The sequence below is a fragment of the Crassostrea angulata genome, chromosome 1 (assembly GCF_025612915.1).
Source record: "Crassostrea angulata isolate pt1a10 chromosome 1, ASM2561291v2, whole genome shotgun sequence".
NCBI classification, from domain to species: Eukaryota; Metazoa; Mollusca; class Bivalvia; order Ostreida; family Ostreidae; genus Magallana; species Magallana angulata.
In genome coordinates this window covers 7,013,053-7,038,345 of record NC_069111.1, presented here as the reverse complement: position 1 = coordinate 7,038,345, position 25,293 = coordinate 7,013,053, and the positions used below count along the sequence as shown (strand labels likewise).

General features: G+C 33.5%; 2 pseudogenes; one reads left to right on the top strand and one right to left on the bottom strand.

Annotated features, from left to right (window-relative positions):
• Window positions 1-38: 38 nt before the first annotated feature.
• On the bottom strand, window positions 39-20,848 carry LOC128177031 (E3 ubiquitin-protein ligase TRIM71-like; annotated as a pseudogene).
• Window positions 20,849-23,245: 2,397 nt separating this feature from the next.
• LOC128177023 (uncharacterized) lies at window positions 23,246-24,976 on the top strand (annotated as a pseudogene).
• Window positions 24,977-25,293: the final 317 nt, after the last annotated feature.

Below are 25,293 nucleotides of genomic sequence, written 5' to 3'. Positions count from 1 at the left end.
TTATATACCGTGTATTACAAAAAATGAATATTGAAACACTATATGGAGATTGCATAGAATTGCGCAGAATTGAGCGTTCGGAAATCCTCTTGTATATACCGGAAGACTGTCAGCTCGTGACGTTTCCCTGTGTGGTACTGCGTCACAACTAATATATCACAATTATGTTCCCATCACCATCTAGGCACAGTCTTCGCAGATTTAAAAAAAATTTTCATTGGTAAGTTTAAATTCGTTCTGTAAAATCATTTGTAAATGCTTACCGTCGAAGTGGAATAGTTTAATGCTACTGTTTCCAGAGTCGGTCACAATGATTTGCTTGCTTTGATCGACTGCTACAAAATACGGGTGATCATGCTGCTTGATCCCTGACCCGAATTCTTAGAATTAATAAAGGGAACTTCCTTCAGGGTCGAGTGTTATGACAGAGTGTTTACATATATCTGAAATATGAAATATCCGTCGTATGATACTGCTACTCCATAAAAAAATAAAAATCTCCCCCGCACATTTGTACTAGTTGGCCGTCAATGGTGAACACCTTAACACAGGCATTGACACTGTCCGTCACCACCAGTCGATTCTCAGTTGTGACTGTCCAGAAGGTAGTTGAGTTGGTACACTTTGCATCCTTTGGGTCCGAACTGTGATTTGAAGCTACTTTTTTCTTGAGGATTTCAATTTGATGGCTTCCTGTATCGACAACAGCAATATCGCATGCAATAACAAAATTATGCCATAATGATATTAGTTCAATATTCAAACTAAGATCTTTTCATTTAAACAGTTTAGATGATATTGCTACGTACAGTGCAGTTGTCAACGAGAACGTAATCATTCTAAGAAATGCAAGTCGTTTTATTGGTTTTACTTTATTGAGATGATTAAAGTAATGTACATGTAAAAGCATATTTCTACATGTGTCTAAAGTCACTATGTAAAACGCGATTGATGTACATTTATGTTAATGCCTTTGTCTGATAAAGTTGCATGATTTCCCTTCATCCAACATAGCTGGTGTATGTGGTACCAAGAAAACAAAATGTTTTCTTGTAAAGTAATATACATGGTCCACAAAAAGTACTTACGTTTACTTGTATACATGTAGTTTGATGCAAATGACTGAGAATTTTGATTTCGAAATCCGTAGATGATCGGCAAATCGGCTTTAAAACAGAAGACCAGTGTAGTAAGTAAAACTATTATAGGAGTCGAACATCCTAATCATTAAAAAACTGTACTAATTAAAATGTAGGCTAATTAGAATAAAGAGATATGTTTGATGGCTAAGTTCACATAGAAGTTTGCATATATGCTTAAAGATTGAACCAATGTTTTATCAATTTTATCACCTTCAAAACATTAATTACTCATTCGTTGTTATCCCTAAAAATTCTTTACCCTTGAGAGGAAAAGGGTTATTGCATTGTTTCCCTTTATATTCTCAAAGGGCTGATTAAAACAGACTCAATGCATTTTAATGCCGATCACGATTGTCTCTTTTGAGGAAATCATACTCTGCCTTCTTGTTTATTGATTAAGCAAAACTTGAGTTTGGTAGTGTGATTTCCTAGATTACATACATGTATCACGAGTTAACCGAACGCACAAATTAATCAAATGTTGATTTTTGGACTTCCTGTTTGGCGGTTAGTGGTAGTTGAAATATATAATTAATTTCTAGGAACTGACAACATGCATGATACTGGCAAAATTTTAAATTTAAAAGATTTCCTTAACTATCTTAAAAGTATTTTGCCCATCAAATGATTTGAAAATTACCAAATGAAAAGGTCATTCGGTCACTCAGATTCAAGGAAACTGAAATATTTATACGTGTAGATTTTTTTTATCATGAAACCAATTAAAAAAAAATATTAACAACCCCCTCTCATGAGAAAGGACAAATTCCTAAACAATAAAGCAATTCTTTTAGTGCAAGTTATTCTTCAAAAAGTACAGATAAAATGAATTATATTTTAGTACTTGACAATTTTTTTTGATAGTTGTTGATCACTAAATTTTAGAGGATTTTGCAATTCGGTTGATTCACGAGTTATAGTGCTTATCAAAATTTCGTCATCAACACCCTCTTATTCCGGTTTGGTGTTACTGACACTTCACTAACCCGCAAATGCCTTTACAAATCAATAGAAAAGGCAGATGAGTACAAAGATATTTTTATATTAAAAAAATTAATGTCATTGTTATTGCACACTCTGGGTAGAATAATTATTATAATATAAATCTGAGAAGTATGAAAGGCTCGCAACTTACAAGTAAGCTAAAAACTGCACCACAGATTTTAAGGGTTTTATTTATGACGATGTAAGTCCGTATAGCGTACACATTTTTTAATATGGGTGGATGCCAGTCTGGTATGCCTAATCTGTGTTTTCAGAGAGTGTTGCATCGAGTAGTTTGAAGTAAGCCTTTTCGGGATTTTAAACTCCATGCATGAAAATCTAAATTTAGAGCGGTTGTGTTGGTTCCGGTTACAAAAATCGTGCAACAGTAACTGAAATGTAGACCTTCAATTTGTAAGTTAAAATTAATTAGCCAATTAATCATTGAATAATATGTTTTACGGTGTAACCGTTTGGAGGGCGAAGCCAATATAGATGGGGCTAGATCAGTAGATGCCCTTTTAATCATCTCTGGCATCATAAATTGTTTTGTTTGGACTCTAATCTTATTGCTTATTAAATTTGTTCAAGTCCGACCCTGATATGCTATAGACTATAGTTTGCCCCAGGTTACTGTTTCCATCACATTTTGACAATGTTATAGAAACGTACACAACTAAAATAAATACAATTGAAATCCTTCATTAAAACATCTTTTGTTTTTTTACTCATAGATTTTCACAGGAAAGAAAAATTTATCATTTGCAATACAAACCACCATAGATTTTTATTTAACAGCCGCTTTTTCATCCGAACAAGTCAGAGAGAGAGAGAGAGAGAGAGAGAGAGAGAGAGAGAGAGAGAGAGAGAGAGAGAGAGAGGAAATTCAAATACAAAAACCTGTAAACAAATTTTCATTCTAATATGTAAATAAATATTGTTTGAGCCCTGAAATATTTCTTCTTTGTAAGCCAAGGGTTTTTGAGATCACAAACCCTTGGCTAGCAAAGGTAGGGATATTTATGAATAACTAATAATGAAGCAAAAATTTTTGGGACAGTTAAAAATTATTGTGATTCTATCAATATACATGTGTATTATTTCGATGTCTTATTGTCTAGTCTGAAGTAATTTATACATATATTGGATAATACCTGGGTGCAGCTAAATGTAGTATCTACATTGCAGATCTCTGGATAATTTCTCAGCATGAAGTATTTTAACTTTTTACTCCCTTATTTCAAATGTATGCATAAAACATGAATTAAAGAGTAATGGCGTATATTTTTTTAAAATAAGAAAATGAATTTATCTTGAGAATATTTCACTTGTATGGACAGATATTAAGATTATTTTTGGTCCCTAAATTCACTAAAATTTGTCATCCAAACACTGAATTATTAAACATTCAATGATTGATTTGTGCATTAAAACTAGAGATTTAAGACAGTACCCTAGCTAATTCACATCATAAGGTGCAAATGATGTATATTGTACATACCGGGGTGTATAATTTAATCTGAGTTTGCCTGACAAATGTCTTACATTTAGTTTACAATGCATATTTGTGTGATCGGGAATGCAGATCAGTACTTCCTATTATAAATATTTTTTTAAGTATCTATAATGCATATTGCTCCAAAATATCTCCCTATTTGCTTTTATTTTTATGGAAGATCAAAAGTAATTTGAACATTTATTGTATTTTTTAATCATAAACGAATGGTTTACACAGTTTTTTTTTTTTGGGGGGGGGGGGGTGAATTAGAATGGGGAAATATTTTACAATCTGTCTGTCAATCTACAAAATCTACTAGGATATCTACAAAATTAAGTTTTGATTATCTTTTGTTTTATATTGAATTAGTTATTGGTTGTAACTTAATTTTTTTTTTTTTGATAATTAATTTGAATTCTGGGTACGAAATGACCTGGGTATGAGTATGTTAGGATACGATTTGAGATGAAACCTAAAAACGAAATTTCAAATTGAAAGTTGGAGAAAAATCGTTTTTGGTGTTTTCAAATAGTATTTAATTCAAATACATGATGTTATATTTAATAACAATGAATTAAAACTGCTTCACTGTTGAAACACGTTTTTTTGTCCAATCAGATGCCATGGAATGCATTTGATCGGATCTAATGCAACTGTTGAAAGTTGTAGGAAACGAAAATTTGATTTCTTAATTAGAAATTAATTTTTCAAGAACACATTAGGTAAGTTTGAATGTATTTATCACTCATTAAACAAAGCTGATAAATTATCACCAAACGTGAAGTTATTACGAGATTCAGATTCAACATGGAAGCCAGTGATGTCACTGCGCGTGAAGTTTTTCCTTTTTCCTCCATCTTGGAAAAGTTTTTGAACTTCATAGGTATAGAGTGCAATTTCTATTTTTAGACATATGTACACGTGTTGTCTATAGGGAGAGCTTCGCTCTCACGGGCCCATCGGGCCCGTGAGAGGGCTTCGCCCTCTATAATCGCAATACATGTATTTATAATAGTATTACTTATTTTAAATTCCTGTGAACTTCAACTATGTTTACATTTGTAAAAGGCTGAAATGAATAAATATGATTAATACATTGCTGTCTATTTGAGTCCAATATAGTCTATCTATTTCATGCTGCAAATGAGTAAGGAGCTGGGTACCGGCGATGGTTCGGTCTTTGTGTAAGATGCAGCCTGCCTAAAATGTTGCCACTGTTTATGACAAGAGACTGAATCACCAGTTGTATTTTGTTTTGTAGGTACATGCATGTGACCTGCCGTAAAACAAATATTAATTAACAGATAATTGATTATGAAAGAACGTAGCAAAATCATTAATGAGTTTTGGGGGTTTGCTTGTTGAGAATGGTAACAAGTGCTTAGTTATCAATGTGAAACAAAACTTTTCTGTTTGCTATCTAAGAGCCCCAAGGACATAGCAAAATAACGGGGGAACTCTAAAGTTGTCTTGTGAAAAAGGGTAGTTGCCTTATCTAAACCTGCAGGCGAAAGAAAATATCACAATACGCCTTAAAAATGCCCAACAACCAAGATCAGAAGCCCCTGCACTACAGTGTCTGTATACAGAGTTAACTTAAGGCTAAGTTAGAAGACCTCTCAGCTTAAGATAAATACAATTTGCCATTAAACTCGTTTTAAATAAACATACACATATCTGTGAAAGAAATGCAGTTGAAATCTACATACGAAAGTAAAAAAATATGAAAAATATCTTCATTGCCACATTATCATATTTTACTCGGGAAAACAACCTAACAGGAACGAAAACATATTTCTTAAGGAGATTTGTAATGGGAAAATTTCCTAGAGAAATATTCAAATGTTTACATCTTTTCACCATACAAAGGACATTCAAACTACCTCGCACAGTTTTTCAACGTTATTATCCATTTTTCTTTTGCAATGTATAATCCCCGTAGACTTTTTTAAGCTGTGTATTAAAACCTGGCAAGCACAGAAGGGCGTTTCAAAGGGGAAATCTTGGAATTTTTTCTTACTGTTCAATAAACATCGTTTGAACCCTGAAGTATTTATACGTATCGAATTATTAAAACGAAACATGCAGCGTAAATATTTAATGGAGTCTGATGAAAGGTTGAACGAGAACAAAACAATATACATTGCATGGAGACAACATAGCGACCCACAAAACCGTGATTTAGTTTCAGATGACCATTTATGTTCATCTATACTAGTCCAGTGGCGAAAAAAGAACACTGTGCCTTGTGCAAGGAATATAACTATGGCAACGATAATCGTTGCTAAATTGAAAACTTAGATTTTCCAAGGGAAGAAAATTGGCTGAATAATAGAAGAAATCTCACTGTTTTAGTGGTTATACTTAAAAGGGGTATGTAATGAGTGTTCATGAATTAAATGAATCTACTCCCAGCAAAGGACAAGGACTCCCTCGATACAAATGTTCATTATCGTTTTCCTACATTAATAGAACATAGATGCATAATTATATTCTGTCCCGAGTTTTGCTTCCACCAGTTTTTGCTTGATTTTTTGATAATCATAAATAGCTATGTGCTAAAATGTCCAGACTATCTGTTTTTAAACGCCCCTTTTACTCTTCAGGTTTCAATACACAACCCAAAATAGAAAGTCTGCGGGGATTTCGTACTGCATCAGCCTTGAAATAGCCCGGATTATAACGTTGAAAAAATTGTGCAAGGTATTCCGAGTGAGTTCCGAATAATGAAAAGGTTTAAACACTCCCCATAAAAAATCTTGATAAGAAACTTGTTTTCGTTCCTGTGAAGGCGGGATAATCGAAGCCGGCATCCAAAGACCCCTAGTCCTAAATGAGGTTTATTAATTCTGGCACAGTAAAATCCAAACTGAAAATATATAAACAATTTATCAACAAATTGTCATGTTTGGCATTCTGTGTCCGCAATGAAGACCCTGTTATTGCAGGTAAGTCATGTAATGCTATTCAACATTTGTAACCTTTAAGCCATGTATGTATGAATGTATTATGCGTTAGCAATGCATCATACCCAGGTGAGGGACTCAGAGACTCGGACTCGGAGACTCAAAACCTGCATTACAAAATTATTTCTGACAGCTCTGACATGCTTTATTTAGAAATGAAATATAACTCTGGAATTTGAACACCAAATGTTCCCTCATGATCATTGTCGATGGGCCGAACTGGTCAGAACTGTAAATCATAAGTAAAATGTTATATATACCCATGTAAAATGATGTGAAGACAGAATTTTAGAATTTTTATTTAGAATTGTATTTTGGATTTAATGATTCCGCTTATAGAGATTCTTTAAAGTAGGCAGCATTTAATTGATGTAATTTTGACTATACAATCACGCTTTTATAAAAATAATTGTGAAAGAACTACTGGACTTGGTGATTACTAAGTTTGAGCTGACCCTCAAGAGGATCCATAAGACGGAAGGGTTACAAAGATCATCATAGAAATATGACTCCCGCCGTAACCCCCATATCCAAGATATTCGTCTTTAAAATAACTTGAATTTTCACTCTCGCTGTATGTAAGAGTTCCGTCTTTTCTCTAGTCGTCAAATGGCAGGTAAATGACGCTAGCTTTAGAATACGCTGAACCTTACATGTTACTTTACTTCTATGATACTTATCAACATTTTATATAGCTTTATTATTTGAAAACGATATTTGATTTACAATATTTACGCTGTTTAATTATTATTATTTTGCCGCGACTTTGTATTTGCATATGCAACAAATAGCCCAGGTTTACAAAAATCTGCGCAGGTGTTTCATAACCATTCCGTCATTAAGAAAAGAAAAACACATTCATTCTCAATGAATATCTAACATGCTTTCTCAAAAGAGATTGTGTGATAATTAACAACAATAATGATGATAGTAATTTAATTGTAATAATAATGTAAGCAATATTCATTGATAAAAAATAATTTTGTCAATCGAAGAATGACAAAGACTGAGGAAGCATCTAGCGCAGAAATATGACATCAATATTTTTTAGCTCACCTGAGCTGAAAGCTCAAGTGAGCTATTCTGATCACATTTTGTCTGTCGTCCGTCTGTCTGTAAATTTTCACATTTTCAACATCTTCTCAAGAACCACTGGGCCAATTTCAACCAAACTTGGCACAAAGCATCCTTAGCCTAAGGGGATTCAAAGTTGTGAAAATTAAGGTCCACGCCCTTTTGCAAAGGGAGTTAATTAGAAATTTATGAAAAATTTCGAGAAATTTTCAAAAATCTTCTTCTCATGAACCATAAGACCAGGAAAGCTGAAACTTGTGTGGAGGCATCCTTAGGTAGTGTAGATACAAAGTTGTGAAAATCATGACCCCCAGGGGTAGGGTGGGGCCACAATGGGGGGTCGAATTTTAACATATGAATATATAGAGTAAATCTTTAAAAATCTTCTTCTCAGAAACTAATCAGCCAGGAAAGCTGACACTTGTGTGGAAGCATCCTCAGGAATAGTAGATTCAAAGTTGTGAAAATCTTGACCCCCGGGGGTAGGGTGGGACCACAATGGGGGATCGAAGTTTTACATAGGAATATATAGAGTAAATCTTTAAAAATCTTCTTCTCAGAAACTAATCAGCCAGGAAAGCTGAAACTTGTGTGGAAGCATCCTCAGGTAATGTAGATTCAAAGTTGTGAAAATCATAACCTCTTGGGGTAGGGTGGGGCCACAATGGGGAGTCGAAGTTTTACATAGGTATATATAGAGTAAATCTTTAAAAATCTTCTTCTCAGAAACTAAATAGCCAGGAAAGCTGAAACTTGTGTGGAAGCATCCTCAGGTAGTGTAGATTCAAAGTTGTGAAAATCATAACCCCTGGGGGTAGGGTGGGGCCACAATGGGGGGTCGAATTTTAACATAGGAATATATAGAGTAAATCTTTTAAAATCTTCTTCTCAGAAACTAATCAGCCAGGAAAGCTGAAACTTGTGTGGAAGCATCCTCAGGTAGTGTAGATTCAAAGTTGTGAAAATCATGATCCCCAGGGGAAGGTTTGGGCCACAATGGGGGGGGGGGGTCAAAGTTTAACAAGGAATATGTAGGGTAAATCTTTTAAAATCTTCTTCTCAGAAACTAATAAGCCAGATGATTCTTTATAATTGTTAAGACTTTTGCCCCAGGACAATTCTTTTGCCTCACAAGAAGGTTCAAATTTGATGAAGGTTTATATCCCATATATAAACTATTGTTAAGGATCTTTTTGAGAACTGCAGTACTCAACATATGATATGACTATAACATCATCCTGTTAGAAAAGGGACTAATGATTATAAACATAAGAATATCCAGGGGAAAAATGGACTTTATTTATACAGGATCTACATGTACATAGAATACCATGACTATACTTAATTTGAGGTTTCAATATTATTTGGTTTTAAGCCCAAATTATAGAGATATTATTTTCAACATTATATGGTTTATTGTTGACATAACACAAATTTTGACCGTGCGCCGTGACCTCATTTTTGCAGGATTAGATTATAAATAATTCATAGAAATAAAAGAATTTATTAACTTTTTTTCTTGCAAATTGTTTGAAACTACCGCTTAATTATGTCTACCAAATTTAGTAATGATATGACGTTAAGTAACATAGCTATGACAAAAGTCTTCGTATTTTTTGATTGACCCTCATATTATTGTACATTGTCCAGATAGTTTGTATTATGACTCCATTAAGCTGATTTAATCATACCTATTGTTCCTCAGGTGAGCGATGTGGCCCATGGGCCTCTTGTTTATTTACACTTCTGGGTAAAAGTGATTTTTAAAAATTTGTTTATGTTTTGTTAATTTTGTTCCACGCATAATATATACATTGATATTCTAAATGTGATGTTTATTTGCTGATCAAGCATAGAACTTACACATTTCTCAGAGGAATTTTGAGAGTACCTGCAATAGTAATATATCTTGAATAGAAATAGATAGTAAGCACGGATCGATTGTATTTAAAACAGATTATGTCTGAAAGTGTTGATGTGGTAAATAAAAAACATTTACATGTAGTTCACATTATCGATTGTATTCTTAAGATATACAGATTATCATTTGCAATTTTATGTTAAAGTTAATAGAACACAGATATCTTCAAGAGGGTGGGTAACAAATTAGCCGTCAGATCTACCTTAAACTTTATCGTAGGATCTTTTATCCACAAACCACATTTAGTGAAGAAAAAATCAAAACTTTTATCTATAAAAATTATCAGTTTCCAATATCTTGAATAAATACAGAGCTCTTTATCCTAGGGGATTTAAAATGTCTAATATTGGCGCTCTTAATATTGGATGGACACGCCAATATTTTATTTCATGGATCGATAAAGAACTATTTTTTAAAATATTCATTTATAAAACAGAGACTGATATCGATTTTGAATTTTTTTAAGTGACTTTTTACATGTAGAAACTTTAACTCTTAACAGGCAGAACTTGGAACCCTGTGAAATACCATATACATGTACCTAATGATTTTGACCAAACACCACTTCAGCGTCTGACTCGGAGATATCAGATGTCTTTCAGTTGTTGACTTTTTTACTTTTTTGATTTTGTCGGCCATCGATTTTTTTTCAAACACGGATATTTTTCCATTGCTTTTAAGGAAAATCTTTATCGTGTCCGTGCCAAAACCTATTATTTTTTTTAAATCTTAGAGAAGCTTGTGTGTGTATGATTGCTTGTAAACTTCTGAACATTGATACCCTGTTAGATACACTAACTAACTACAAAATTGACAGATAAACGTTTTACCATCAATTAAAGGAAGAGGTGGTAAGGTTGCAATGGCATAACCCCTGGTCGACAAAGAGTCAATTTTAGGCTTTAACAGTGGCAATTTAAACTCAGAGACCCACAGACCACCATTGCTTAGATGAAACTGTCCTCTACTATGAAAATGGTCCCGCATTGGAGGACACATTTCTTCACAGAGACTCCAAAGATAAGTTTTGTAAGACAACATACTGTATGCAGGGCAATTTCGCCTCGTTTAATTTTTGCCCTTTTCACCTGTAAATAGTTTCGCCCCGTCTTCAATTCGGAGGTATTGTGTGTAGAGTACCTGACAATAGTAATATATCTTGAATAGAAATAGATAGTAAGCACGGATCGATTGTATTTAAAAAAGATTATATCTAAAAGTGTTGATGTGGTAAATAAAAAAAAAATTATATGTAGTTCACATTATCGATTTAATTCTTAAGGTATACAAATTTTCAATTGCAATTTTATCAATGTGTGGGAACGGAAGTGTCAGTTTTGGGTAGCACTGTTCGTCGAAGCGAGAGATCAAGTAGCGCTGCGTACAGTAGTTTCATCGTAGATTGAAAATACGTAAATAATCAATATAAGGACGGACAGTGTCTCGATTTTTTTTACGGTAGTAAACTAGAATAAGTTTATACTTGTCATTTCCATCATAAAATCATAACATTTCCTAATGGAAAAAAAAACTTATTGGATGAAAAAAGTACAAAAATTCAATAAGAAATTGAATCACAATATCTAGAGAAGTGTTTCTCATCTTCTTTGACAAAAAATAATGTTTCTTGTAAAAATATTTTCCTAATATGTTAACTTTGAGACAAAAAAGTTACATGTATGACGAAAGCAAATATATTCTTCGAAACTGAAGTTTTTCTTACAATACCTCGAGATTGTTTACTGTACGCGTAGCTCTTACTTGTCTGTATGGTTAGCTCTGATTCGCAATTCAAAAACTGTACGCGTAGCGCCGAACATTACAATGAGCTATTCTACATGTAGGTTCCCACTGTCGTGCGATAACTAACACTACGATTGACAAATCGAAACTAATCGTGGAATTTCTGTTTAATTTAGACTTAGGTTCGAGGTAATGCGAGTCGATACGTCCTTATGCGATTTATTGAGCTTTGATACAGTAAGGTCCAAAACATGTAGATTTATTTCAGGTGATGCAATCTGACACGATCTCTTTGCCCATTTAGATACGATAAAATCCGTTTCGATAAAATTGCCCACATATAATTTCCGATGTGACCTCGATCTGATCCAAACATCACAACGAGTCCCCGATGTTTGTACATGCATATACATGTAAGTTCGTGTAAGAACCGATGTCCTCTGTTGCGATGGGACATGATATTGATAGCGATTCTTTTCACGATCAAGATGAAAGAGTTACGATTGGACCCCGACGGCCATATCTACATGTATATAGCACGAATGACCATATTGACAAATATCAATAGTTCCGATCTTCACGACAGACCTCAAGATCCTTTGAGATTTGATACGACTAGTACAATTACTCTACGAATAAGACAACGATTGTAATGATGAATGAAGTTTGCATTTTGATTTTTATATGCCACAGGCGCATGATGCAGATTGAAGGATGAATTTTATTAATGACAGTTGTAATGCGCCGTATAGGTTGAATCGATTGTAATCTTAGATGTTTATGGACTGATCAGCAGACGGAGAGGATCGCAAAATAATTTTACCGATGAGATTCAAGTGAAACTTCCAGCTGATGCGACAGATTTAAAAAAATAAAAGATGGCGGCGATGTGTACCTTGTGCATTATTTAGTAGACGGTTTTTTTTTATTGTGACAAAAAAATATAACGTCAGGTGCGTGTGCTATATGCCTAGAATATTTTACATGAAGCACAATACTGTTCATTTCAGCAGTTTTTCTGCAATAAACACTTGTTTGCGTGGATATCACAGAGTATACATTTTGTTGTGTTGCAAAAAAAATTGAAAGAAAAGTTCGCTAACATTACACACATAAAAGATTCAGTATGTGAAAATTCTTTCTTTCTTATATTTATCTTTGTAATAATATTAAAAATATGCCTTTGGAACTCTACTTGCAATTCCTGTCTGCCCCCCCCCCCCCATCTTTGAAAACAATGCAACGTATCTGTGACAAAAAACTAGTTTTACTTCTTTACTTGATTTCATGAAGAATCCCTCCCTTTTTCAAAGAATTATTGCAAAATGAATATCATTCCATTACTAACTCGCTTTTCGTAACATTGAAAATACATGTAAATTATATTTCTTTATTATCCATTATCTGAGATACTGTATAACAATAATCAACAACGTAAACTCCCATGCTCGGAATATATTATTTCCAACAGTATCTTAACATGCAAGGCGTAATGTGTCAAACATAATTTCCCTAAAGATTCACACCAATACATACACACGTAGCTAAGGAAAATAATTTCCGAATTCACTCTTGAAATGTACAGCACGCTAAATTCACAAAAATGAGCTAATCATTGTTTCTCGGTCGAAAAACTAGGTTTAACGGTTGTAAACTATAGTTACTATATTTTACATCTGTAAACCATACTTAACGCGATCGTCTATGTTTCAGGAAATGTGAAACTATATATAATTAACACCAAACAACCATTTGCGATTGCAAAACATAGTTTTTCTGATAAATATAGTATCACGATTGTTAAACTATGATTAACAACTCTAAACTATAGTTAACGAATGTCAATTATCATTTACAGATGTGAATCTATATTTATCAGCAAAATCTATCGTTAACGTTATTTGGAGACAGATAAACTAAGATTATCATTTGTTAACTATAGTTTACAACCGTTTAATATTCTCCTAACTCCAAAAACACTTAATTTTTGTCAATTTTTTTGTGGTGATTACATGTATTGGGTTATTTTACTTATTGGGGGGGGGGGGGTGGGTTGCGTTGCAACAACAATATTTGTTTTTCATCATTGAAAAATTATTTAGAAATAGTCCATTCAACCCATTGTCATTCTGTTTAATTAACTTACCATCCGAAACCATACTTCTTTAAAACAAACTTTACAATGCTTTTAACAGAGCTACCCATACAGTAAAATTCAAAGGCTTTTGCGCTACGCGTGCAGTATTAAATAATCACGGCTCGTGATGTTCTGGTGATTTTTTTTAACTTTTATCTGCAATGGCATTAGAAGCAAGGTCAGGTTTTTCTCTTGAGATATATATCTACCTTTACATGTTCCAAATGCAGTGGTAATGATCATATTTTGTACATAATAATGATTGCAATCTTGAAGTGTGACCCTCGATGTTGATTACCAAAATGTTCACTTTAAAATCGTATTGCATAAAGAATATATAAACTTTTATACTTTCGCCAGTTTATAACCGTAACGTATTGAATTGTCCCATAAGCTTTTTAAATACATTGATCAATTCATTTGATTAAAATTACACAAAAACTGTCTTCGACTGTACGCAGAGGTACGTGTTCAATTTGTTTACTCGCTTCGACGAACAGCACTACCCAAAACTGTACACTTCCGTTCCTACACTGTGTTTATGTAAAAGTAAATATAACACATATGTCTTAAACGTTAACAAAGGATATTTTTATCCACAAACCACATTTAGTGATGAAAAAATCAAACCTTTTAGCTATAAAAATTATCAGTTTCCAATATGTTAAATAAGTACAGAGCTCTTTATCCTAGGAGATATAAATAGTATAAAATTGGCGTTCTTAATATTGGATGGACACGCCAATATTTTATTTCATGGATCGATTAAGAACTATTTTTTAAAATATTTATTTATAAAACAGAGACCAATGTCGGTTTTGAATTATTTTAAGTGACTTTTTAATTGTAGCAACTTTAACACTTAACAGGCTTTACCTAATGATATTGACCAAACACCACTTCAGCGTCTGACTCGGAGATATCAGATGTCTTTCAGTTGTTGACTTTTTTGATTTTGTCGGGCATCGATTTTTTTCACGGATATTATTCCATTGCTTTCAAGGAAAATCTTTATCGTGTCCGTGCAAGAACCTATTATTTTTTTTAAATCATAGAGAAGCTTGTGTGTGTATGATTGCTTGTAAACTTCTAAACATTAATACCCTGTTAGATACACTAACTAACTACAAAATTGACAGGTAAACCTTTTACCATCCATTAAAGGAAGAGGTGGTAAGGTTGCATTGGCATATCCCCTGGTCGACAATGAGCCCATATATTAGGCTTTAACAGTGGCAATTTAAACTCAGAGACCCACAGACCACCATTGCTTAGATGAAACTGTCCTCTACTAGGATAATGGTCCCGCATTGGAGGACACATTTCTTCACAAAGACTCCAAAGATGAGTTTTGAAAGAAAAAATACTGTATGCAGGGCAATTTCGCCTTGTTTACGTTTTGCCCTTTTCACCTGTAAATAGTTCGCCCCGTCTTCAATTCGCCCGCCTACAAGTTGTGTTGTATTAAGAGAGATAGTTTGAGACAAAAAAAATCGCCTAGTCTTAAATTCACTCTGAGACAACGAGGGCTAAAAATAAAACGGGGTCAAATATTTTTCTGTGTACAGTAAAGCACAAACCGTTTCTGAATAATTTTGAAAGAAAGGAATAATGCATAATGTTTTATAAGCCCCATTCTATTTACTAGTAGATGGACCTGAGGCAGGAGAACAAGATAGTAGTGATTCAGTCTTCAGCTACAATCGCTGTGTGCTATAAAAAGGACTCCATTATAAGATCCACACTAACATGCTGAAAGAAGTTGTAACAAGAACCATATGATTGCAGACTATATGCTTTATATGGTTGAATTCTTGAATCTGGAATAGCACTGTTAATTTGTTGGATAAGCCATGACACAGTATTGCTCTGGATCTTGTTAAACACTTTTTAAATGATGATTATTATTAGAGTAAGCATTTTAAACCAATCATTTATTTGGTGTTCATTGGAAAACTATAAATTCCCAATATTTTATTAATTGTGTTTTATAAAACAGCATATTCTCTATTTAGCAAACCTTAGTTTAGGGTGTTGTAAGGAAGATCATATGATATTCCCGCAATAGACCGAAAGACCCTAGAAGTGGTTGACCAATTTTTCTTAAAGTGACATTGAAATATTATAAATGACCAAAGCGCAATATCAGGACATATTTACAGGTCACAAGTAATCTTTGTGTGATAGTTTAGATTCAAATTATTTTCATTTCAAGAAAATTACATCACTGAAATTCCTCACTGAGAATAAATAAGGTTAGATTGTAAGGATAATGTTTGTGACTTACTCAAACCCAGTGTATAAAGACCATTTTTTCCATTACAAGATATGGCTTAACAAGGACATGTATTTGTTTTAACCATTACCTTAAACTTGCTTTACAGGCCCTGGATCAAGTTTATAACACACCCTCGGGTCATAAGCAATCTTTAAATGAAGAAAGGAACTTCTACAACCACTCGATAAGAAATGAATAGCGCAGACACAAATTATGAACTTTTCTTCCATTGATCTTGAACTTGCCAAAATTACTGGATCAAATTCTGATGTGAGGAGCAATCTTTATGTGAAAAAAGAACTTCCATTGTTCTCGGAAACAAAGACATATACTTAAAACTTATTTTGCAGTCTCCCTTCAGGTGACCTTGATGTTAATAACTCGACGTAACAGCAGGAATGCAAATTACTACAATGATATGTTTGACATGACTGATTAACTGTGAAGACTATTCTGGAAAATTCAAAGCAAACTGCAGCTAATCAATGGTATATACTTGTAAAACTTTCACTACCTGGTATCAATATGTGCCATAAAAAATAAACCCAATGCCATAAATTCAAGTAAATTAGTAAATTACATTTTCATGTTCGTAATTGTATGATGTTTATTAGCCCGATCTTGTGTTGTACTGCTGAAACATGTTTACACCTGAAAATGAATATATATTTCTGAAATATCTCAAGTTTACAAAATTACATCACTGACATTCCTCACTGAGATTCAAAATTGGTTAGATTGTAAGGATAATGTTTGTGACCTACTCAAACCCGGTGTATTTAGACCATTCATGATAAAGAAGACCAAAGCATAGTTGAAGAATGGGTTACTGTATTACCTAAACAATTACATAATTTTAAATTTCCAGCGTTTGAATAATATGAAAACAGTTTGCGGATTTAAAGACGTCATTAATGATATTAAGTTACAAATGCGAAAGAAACAGACTTCTAATTAAACTGTCAAGCTTTAATTTGAAAATTACAATAAGTCGCATTGGGAACATCGGGATAAACAAGACGAACTCGTCAACATTTTTATGTCTGACTGATTGGTTGAAAATAGGTTATAGTTGGATACTATAAAATGTTTGAATATTTTGCAAGAAGATATGGTCAAGATAGTTTTAGGGGAAAAAGAACTGACCGAGTGATTGCTTCTTGATAAAAGAATAGTTAGACAAGTATGAAAAAACATTTGTTACAATCTCCTGGAAAATTATAAACTCGTGCCAAACACTTGATTTCTTTAATGTTTTGATATCGATCAACAACTAGTTACTAACTTGTTTGACAAACAAAATGAACTGATATAAGGTGATGTTCTGTGATTTTATCAATAACATAAAGAAAACAAGTCAATTAAATGAAAAGTGTACAAATACCGGATTTGTGTGTTGAGAAATACAGGAGATAGGAAGAAGACTTTATTATTGAAAACCTAAAAAAAAATAAAAGTTGCAATTTTAGACTTTACATGATAATAAATACCTTTTTTAAATTTCAAAATAATTGATTCACTAGCATGGCCATATTCGGTAATCATTATTAAGAATCAATAGAACATTTATTGATTGACTGTTTCAATGTCAAAGATATATGGTACATCAATGTGCTTGGAAAAGACGCAAGTTTAATTTTTCATGACGTTTAGTTTACCAAGTATGCTATTGGTAAATTCAGCAATGGAAAAAAAATTAGTTTACAAACCTTTTTTATATACTGATATTAAAACAATTAATTTTTGCCAGTAAATATAAGAATACCCTAAAACTTAATACACCCTTTGTTGAAGGGACTTGGACACGATTTTAGATCAAAAATTTTAATTTTATTTTTTATGTATAAAATGGTTTAATGGTGCATTTCAAATGATTGACCAAAATATTGAATGTTAAAGTCAAGGTACAAGCGAGATACAGAGGTAAGAATTGGTTGTTATGTAAACAAAGTCCGAGTTTTATTGTTGTTTACAAAATATGTAACGTAGAGATTTACCATTTCTTAGACAAAATGACATGTAAAAAACAATTTAAACTAACTCGATATCTTCATAAATACTATTATCAACAAAAGATGTTGTTTAAAACACTTATACGCCCCTCTCTTGGAAACATCCACAAAGAAAATAAACGTAAACTGCAAATAACTGGAATTTTTCTAAGTCCAAGGGATATTACTCTGTCGAAAATTGCTCTAATATCATAACCAAAATCAAACTTGACCTAAATATTATTTAGATAAACCTGTAAACCAAATTCCGTTTTAATATGTTCATCCTCTGCGAAAAAAATGAACGTAAACTGCAAATAATTGGAATTTTTCTAAGTCCAAGGGTCATAACTCTATCGAAAATTGCTCGATCGTACCCAATATCGAACTTGACCTAGATATTATCATGATAAACATTTATACTAAATTTTATTACAATATGTTCATCCTCGGCTAAGAAAATGAACGGAAACTGTTGGTGGACCGACCGACAACCCGACCGACCGACCGACCGGCAGATAGCAGCAAAGCAATATGCCCTTCCTTCTTCGATGTGGGGCATAACAAAAGAAAAATACATTTGATTGAAATTTACACCAATACAAAACATAAGTAAAAAATGACAATATTTGAGCTTTGTTTACAAAACAAAGAATTATGAATCTGTATCTTGCTTATTACTTGATAATTGACTTTCAAATTTTGACATATCATTAAAAACTTCTATATCTATCAGTTTAAACATTGAAAATGAAAAAAGAAAAATTGAAAATTTTATGTCAAATCGTGTCCAAAAAAAAAGTCCCTTTAAAAAGGGCACTCATTGATAATTATACTATTTAAGAGAATGTTATTACTTAAGACTACTTACTGTTAATTTGCTAAGTACGAAAAGCATTGGCAAACTGAATGTGTCCATAAAAGCATTCATAGAAATTATAAGCAAAGCTTATCATTAATGACCCTTTATTAACTAGTTTTCTATTGTCTTTCACCCCCCCCCCCCAAAAAAAAAGTAGTAGGGAAAGAATAAATTAAGAAAATATTTGACCGTTTTGTGCATATTAATGTTTTTTGTCGGTGTATATATCTGTCTGTACATGTGCATGTTAATGCAAGGTATGTGACAGTGTGTATATCAACATATTACATAAAAGTATGCAGTGAAGCAAATAATTATATATATATATATATATATATATATATATATATATATATATATATATATATATATATATATATATACATGTATGTGTGTGTGTGTGTGTGTGTGTGTGTGTGTGTGTGTGTGTGTGTGTGTGTGTGTGTGTGTGTGTGTGTGTGTGTGTTATGTGTATTGTCTAAAAATATGTAAATTAATAGAATGTAAATGAATTTTGGATTAAAATTCATAAAAAAGGTATCACTGCGTTTTTGCACAGCTATTACAAAAGTCTAGATCAAGCAGATGTTTTGTCTACGCAACGCAGCTTTGCGCAGAAAGAACGTATGATTGATAAAGATCAGTTATTATTAAAATAATTATGATATGTAAAAAATTAAATAAAACTGATAAATGTTACTTTTTCCTCGCATTTAATTTTTTTTATACCCCCCGAAGTTTGGGGGGTATATAGGAATCACCTTGTCCGTCTGTCCGTCTGTCTGTCCGTCCGTCTGTCTGTGCAATAGTGTCCGGTCCATATCTTTATTATGGAGAAACATTGGAAGTTCTTACTTCACACAAAGATTGCTTATGACCTAAAGGTGTGTCATGACCTTGACCCAAGGTCATTCGGGCAAGGTCAAGGTCACTGGCAGAAAAAATACAAAATTCGTGTCCGGTCCATATCTTTCTTATGGAGAAACATTGGAAGTTCTTACTTTATACAAAGATTGCTTATGACATAAGGTATGTCATGAATTTGACCCAAGGTCATTCGGGCAAGGTCAAGGTCACTGGCAGAAAACATACAAAAATTCGTGTCCGGTCCATATCTTTCTAATGGAGAAACATTGGAAGTTCTTACTTCATACAAAGATTGCTTATGACCTAAGGGCGTGTAATGACCTTGACCCAAGGTCATTAGGGCAAGGTCAAGGTCACTGGCAGAAAACATACAAAAATTCGTGTCCGGTCCATTTCTTTCTAATGGAGAAACATTGGAAGTTTTTACTTCATACAAAGATTGCTTATGACCTAAGGGTGTGTCATGACCTTGACCCAAGGTCATTTGGGCAAGGTCAAGGTTACTGTCAGAAAAAGTGCAAAATTTGTGTCCGGCTAATATCTTTCTAATTGAGAAACATTGGAAGTTCTTAACTCACACAAAGATTGCTTATGACCTAAGGGTGTGTCATGACCTTGATCCAAGGTCATTTTGGCAAGGTCAAGGTCGTTGGGAAAAAAGTGCAAAATTCTTGTCCGGTCATTATCTTTCTTATGGAGAAGCATTGAATGTTCTAACTTCACACAAATATTGCTTAGGACCAAAGGGTGTGTCATGACCTTGACCCAAGGTCATTTGGGCAAGGTCAAGGTCACTGGCAGAAAAAGTGCAAAACTTGTGTCCGGTCATTATCTTTCTTATGGAGAAGCATTGAATGTTCTTACTTCACACAAATATTGCTTATGACCAACAGTTTTAAAAAAAAATAGAGCAGTTGTTATTTAAAGAAAAAAGACGGTGAAATAGATTCATCAAATATTTTCTATAATTGGAAAAATACACGCATTATGATTTTTATCTTAGCGGGGGGTATCAATTGTGAGCTTGCTCACAGTACCTCTAGTTTAAAACTAAAAGAATAAATTTTAAATTTTATGACATTTGAGCCAGTGTATGAGAAAAGGGGTATTATGACATAACGTCACAAACCGTGGAAAACGTCATAAACGTCAGGCACGTTGCGCAACGTCTGCAACTCCAATGTCGCTCCATTTTCATGAAGCATGGTTGAGACGAAAATCTAATGAATCTCAACCTAGCGTTTTTGTTCATGGTCGCCACTGTGCATATTGTCAGTTCTGAATTTCAGGTACGTCAATATATAGTTATTTGTGCGTTGAAAATTTTCGTATTATTGATAGCATGTAATCTTTGAATAACTGTACTTACATTCGTTGACTGTCATACTGTAATCTTTGCACTGTGTCGTTAATAAAATTTGACATGTAAATATACATCAACAAATATCGTCAGCGCAAAAACTCGGTGAATTGCTATTCATCCACAAATATTTAATTCCACATTCATCTACTAATTAATATGTTGTTATTTTATAAGTGTTTTTAAAAAACAAGAGATGTTTGTAAAACATTTATGCCCCCTCCCTTGGAAACATCCACAAAGAAAATGAACGTAAACTGCAAATAACTGGTATTTTTCTAAGAGCCATAACTCTGTCGAAAATTGCTCTATCATACCCACAATCAAACTTGACCTAGATATTATTAAGATAAATCTGTATATCAAATTTCATATCCATATGTACACCCTCTGCGAAGAAAATGAGCAGAAACTGCATATAATTGGAATTTTTCTATGTCCAGGAGGCATAACTTTGTCGAAAATTGCTCGATCGCACCCAATTTCGAACTTGACCTAGCTATTATAATGAGAAACCTGTATACCAAATTTAATTTCAATATGTTTATCCCCTGCGAAGAAAATGAGCGGAAACTGCAAATAACTGGAATTTTTCTACGTCCAAGGGCCATAACTCTGTCGAAAAATGCTCGATTGTACCCAATATAAAAATTGACCTAGATATTATCATGATAAACCTGTATACCAACTTTAATTTCAATATGTTCATCCTCTGCGAAGAAAATGAGCGGAAACTGCAAAAAACTAGAATTTTTCTACGTCCAAGGGCCATAACTCTGTCGAAAACTGCTCGATTGTACCCGTTATCGAATTTTACTTAGATATTATCATGATAAACCTGTATACTAAATTTCATTTCAATACGTTCATCCTCTGCGAAGAAAATGAGCGGAAACTGCAAAAAACTGGAATGTTTCAAATTCCAAGGGCCATAACTCTGTCGAAAATTGCTTGATCGTACGCAATGTCAAACTTGACCTAGATATTTTCATGATAATCCTATATACCAAATTTCAATATGTTCATCCTCTGCAAAGAAAATGAACGGAAACTGTTGGTGGACCGACCGACAGACCGACCGACCGACAGACAGACAGCAGCAAAGCAATATGCCCTGCCTTCTTCAAAGGGGGGCATAAAAATTACATTTAAGCTCTAACATTGTTATTTGCACCGATAAATTATTAGCGAATATGTGCGTACATAACAATTTATATTGCAGCCATGAATGTAAGGATAAGTGTAGAGATCGAAAGATCAAGTTTTCAAATGATTTGGATGTTATTATAAATAATTATATAAAGAAGTTTCAAAAAAGTTTTTGTTTTTATTAGGTAAGTTTAGTTTAACATTCTAAAAAGCAGATATAGAAGCGATCAGCTCAGTCGGTCGGTACACACAAAGTGAAGTCGGACCAGGATATAGTGGCAATATTGTATACATTAGATGTACTGCCCATATATGCATTTTAAGTCAGCACACATTCAAAATTTGCATATTTTTCTGCATATATATGATACACAGAATACATCCAACTTCTCAACCAATCTACCATATTCTCCGCTGTTTACAAATAGCTTAGGAACATAGTGAACATAACACTAAAACCATGGACGGTCAGCTTTATCAGAGACGGTTTTGAAATAAATAAAGTTACGTATACAAGTATGAAAAAGACGTGAAAAATGATAAAATTCGTTGTCATCAAGAATAATCACTTTCGGAAAAAAGAATATTCAATCAGAAATGTAGGAAGTTTAAGAGTGGATTTAAAAAAAAGTATTTTCAATTTTTATTTGGCAATTCGGAATTACAATAAAAATCTTGTTAGCAAAGCAAAAGAATTGTAATAAATTTAAATCACAATGTGTGAAATAATATGTTGATTAATTCATATTTAATTCATAGGAAACAGAAATAAAAACATAACCAAGAGTTAAATAGTAGACGATATACTTCACGCACATTTTGGATTAGAACTAGCATCTGATTCACATCATAGAGAATTAGAAGATTATGTAACAATTAACAAGGAGGAAATTGAATAGAACAGATCAGGCAGATTACGTGATTTTTTAATTTCTTAAAAAGAAAATACAGCTTAATTTGTCCGACACTGAACGAAAGTCTAAATGAAAATGACACTTCTTCAGAATTGGGTGGCATTAAACAAAACTGTAAATGCGGACAGCGATATTTTTTTCAAAGTTTGAGGCTTCAGTAATTCTTGATCATATATTCAATGCAAGAGAAATGGAAAAAAGATGTGAAAGATGCATGTATTATGGTTCCTATTAATACTGTCTTGTCCCCTTTCACCCGAGAAGGTTAAAAATCTCGAAATTCGTACCAAAATGAATATAGTTTTAAACATGAGAAAATTTGTAGATCAGCTTTCCAAAGATTGTTTAATGTCGGGGAAATGTCTCTTTCCAATATTTTGAAACACTATTCCAAGGGTCCTGCTCTTAGACAACATGGAAATCAAAGAAGGAAACCCAAACACGCGGTCAATTTTGATGATGTACAGCGAGTTGTAAATTTTATTTCAGGCTACGCCGAGGAACATGGTCTACCCCAGCCTGCGGCTCCCAGAGGTAGGGATGGCGAGCCTCCAATTTTCCTCCCTTATGACCACTCAAAGAAAGGAATTCACAGTTCATACAAGTCAGCATGCGAAACAGATGATGTTAGGAAGTGGAGTACCACACATTCACTAACATTTGGACCTCCAGCTGTTCCCAAATTAAGATATGTGGTCCACGCTTTGACTGCTGAGGAAACAGGTGCTTGACGCATGCACTGGGGAAGAGAAATTCGCGGCTCTAAATGAATTTCAAACTCATATTGATGTAGCGCAAGAAGAAAGAGATATCTACAAGAAAATTGTAAAAGAATCACTAGAAGAATTACAAAGTGCAGATAGACAGGGACACCACATACCGCCCTTATCCTCTGAATTTACCAAAGTTCACTACACATTTGATTTTAGCCAAAATGTTGCTTTACCTCATCATGTTCGGCAAATGGGACCGCTTGATTTTCTCAGTTTAAAGAAAGTGCACATATTCGGTTTTCGTGTTAACGATATACCTACTCAATATAACTACTTGATGGGGGAAAATGAGACGCTTGGATAAGATGGTACAGGATCCCATGGGCCAAACACAGTTATCTCCTTGGTCCATCACGGCTTTAGCACTTATGGCTATGGAGAAAAGAATGCTTGCTTCATGCTGATAATTGTGCAGGTATTCTCCCTTTAACTCTCTCCGCTCTCCACTCTCTCTCTCTCTCTCGATCAGGATTTTTGGAGAGTATATATCTTATTTTTCACCTTTTATCTAATGTTAAATATTAATGTAATAATTTCTTTTTCAGGTCAAAGCAAGAACAAATTTGTTATCGATTATCACTGGACACACAAGTGATCACTGGACTACACCATCAAATTACGTATTTGATGCAGGTATTTGGTCATGCACGGTTTTTGATTGATGCAGGTTTTGCAAGTGCAAAAAAGCTGTTTTGTCGATCGGATTGTGACAGTATGAGAGAACTTCCGCAAGTCTTTGAGCATTCGTCATCAACAAATAAAGGGATTCTATATGAAAGTCGAGGAGACACTTTTACGTGGAAGTACTATAACATTTTTTTACTTCATTGCCTGGTTTGAATTTTGTGCTGACCACGCAGGATTTATTTTCGTTAAGGAAAATAGTGATGCAATAGAAAAAAAAAGAATTAAGATAATTAAATCTTCTGGACTTCAGAAGATTCCTGGGAAATTTCCCACAGAGCTTACACCTACTGGGTTGTCCAGGAAAAGAACTCAGTATCTTTTCAAAAAAGTCAGACCGTTTGTACGACGAAGATGTCAAGATCAATTATGTACACCCACCCAGACTGATGAGTAAATTGACCTGTCATTTTTCAACAACTATTATACTAAATCAATAATAAATTAAATAATTACGCTTTATTCATGTTTTTGTATCTTATCTAATGTATTCTATAAGTATATGGCTTTTATAAGTAATATATGAATCAACTCTAATAAACACTCTCCAAAATGTGATCATTTGTACGATATGATTAGTAAAAGTCAAAGACATTTTTAGACGGGGTCACATGACCCCGTCTATTAGTTAACTGTCAGCCGAAGTCTCAAACCGGAAGGCACGCGTAGAACACATAAATTGAGTCTACGCGTAAGAAGATAGTGCAGAAAATTTTCATGCATTTCAATAAATATATATTATCAAACTCTCCTTAAGTCTTTTTAAGTTCTCTATGTATAAACCAATTTCTATAAAGAAAATAAACAAGTAATTTTATTGATCAAATTATTCTTGCTCGGATTCAAAAGTTGTAGCGACAGTAAAGTTCCCAAACGCAATTTACCATTTTTGAAAAGTTGTTTATTTTATTTTAACAATCTATTACCTAAATACCACCGAACTTCATGCG